This window comes from Schistocerca nitens, chromosome 1 (genome assembly GCF_023898315.1).
Source record: "Schistocerca nitens isolate TAMUIC-IGC-003100 chromosome 1, iqSchNite1.1, whole genome shotgun sequence".
In the NCBI taxonomy this organism is placed as follows: Eukaryota; Metazoa; Arthropoda; class Insecta; order Orthoptera; family Acrididae; genus Schistocerca; species Schistocerca nitens.
Window position 1 is genome coordinate 714,311,818 of NC_064614.1, and position 2,021 is coordinate 714,313,838.

The following is a 2,021-nucleotide window of genomic DNA, read 5'->3' on the forward strand; positions in this document are numbered from 1 at the left end:
TGGTAGAGCGTTGCATGGTCTGATAAATCCAGATACCTTCTTAATCATGCCGATGGGAATGCGCGAATCCGTCGCCTTCCAGGGGTACGGCTCCTTGACACCTGTACTGTGGAACGAAGACCAGCTGCCGGCGCCTCTGTTATGCTCTGGAGAACAGTCAGGTGGGCGTCCATGGGTCCAGTGGAGCTCGTGCAATGCACCAGACGGCCAAGGACTATCGTACACTGGTTGCAGACCACGTACACCCCTTATGACGATAATGTTTCCCGATGGCAGTGGCATTTTTCAGAAAGATTGTGCGCCATGTCACAAGACCAGGAGAGTTATGGAGTGGTTCGAGGAACGCAGCGGCGAGCTACAATGGACGTGGTGGCTCCCAACTAGCCAATCTGGGATGTGATTGAACCTGGCGTCAGAGTTCATCGTCCCTCTCCCCAGTATTTACGGGAATTAGGTGACTTGTGTGTGCGACCTACCAAGGTCTCGTGCTTCCATGCTACGACGTGTCGCCGCTGTGATCCGTGGACATACCGACTATTAGGTAGGTTTACTCTGTCTTCAGGCCACGAGTGGCCTACTGGGACCATCCGACCGCCGTGTCATCCTCGGTGGAGGATGCGGATAGGAGGGGCGTGGGGTCAGCACACCGCTCTCCCGGTCGTTATGATGGTATTCTTGACCGAAGCAGCTACTATTCAGTCGAGTAGCTCCTCAATTGGCATCACGAGGATGAGTGCACCCCGAAAAATGGTAACAGCGCATGGCGGCCTGGATGGTCACCCATCCAAGTGCCGACCACGCCCGACAGCGCTTAACTTCGGTGATCTCACGGGAACCGGTGTATCCACTGCGGCAAGGCCGTTGCCCCGACTATTAGGTAGGTGGGCATAATTTTCTGGCTGGTAAGTTTATATACTCACATTAGGCCTCTAGCCATTTTGCAGTTCCTGTCAATCTCTTTCTCTGTATTCCCTTTCGCCTCCTTCTTTTTTATATTTTCTCCTTTCATCAATTTAATTCAAAATCACTTTTGGTATTCAAGGATTTCTACTAGCACTTGCCTCTGCTATTTTCACAATGTAATGTCTCAGAGCTACTCATTCGTCTCTACTGCATTGCTTTCTCTCATTCTAGTCAATCGTTGCCTAATGCTTCCTCTGAAACTCTCAACAACCTCTGATTCTTTCAAATTATCCAGATCCTATCTCCCAAAATTCGTACCTTTTAGGAGTTTCTTCAGTTAAAACCTAAAGTTCGTAACCAATAAATTGTGTTCGGAGTCCATCCCTCGAAATGTCTTACAATGTAAAGTCTGGTTCCGAAATCTCTGTCTTACCATCATACAGCCAGTCTGAAGCCACGCTGTGACTTCCGGTATTTTCCAAAAAACGATTTTCTATCAGGCTTTCGATAAGGTTCTACCACGTGACCTTTTTTTTTGTTTTGTTTTTGTGGGCCTCCTACCTCCCCTATAGCCCCTACCTTTTCCTCTCCAAAAATGCCGCCATCCTCTAGTGTCGACACAGCACGTAAAGCAGGGTGCTGTTAGTAGCAAGACTTATTGCCATAAACCGAAAATAAAAGCGGAGGCAAACTCTGCTATGCCTCAGGGGCCGACGACACACTACACAGAAACACACCTCCCTTTGCAGGTGTGAAGCAAGTGATGATTGTAGGAACGAAAAAGAAAGAAATAAAGACAGAAATGAAGGCAAAATAAAAAACAGGGACGGCAGCTCATTCAAATGAAAACGAAACTGGCGAGATAATCCCATCGCCCATAGAATTAACTAAGTAATAATCCTCTAAGATAGATTACGTGTTTTCCAATTTTCCAATAATGTTTCATACAAGGTTTACACAATTTCCATGTTACCAATTTCCATATTATCAGTATCATAGGTCTACTCTAGTGATGCCCAGAAGGCCAATGTCAAATCTGGGGTATAGGCAAGTCAAGGGTAGTTTGAAAGTCCGAGTGACAAAGATCCAGGGCTACACTCAGGCAATTCTTGTACAGG

At 47.1% G+C, this 2,021-nt stretch overlaps 1 pseudogene; it reads right to left on the reverse strand.

Moving 5' to 3' along the window:
• Positions 1 to 748: 748 nt before the first annotated feature.
• Positions 749 to 866, reverse strand: LOC126212645 (5S ribosomal RNA; annotated as a pseudogene).
• Between the last annotated feature and the right edge of the window lie 1,155 nt (positions 867 to 2,021).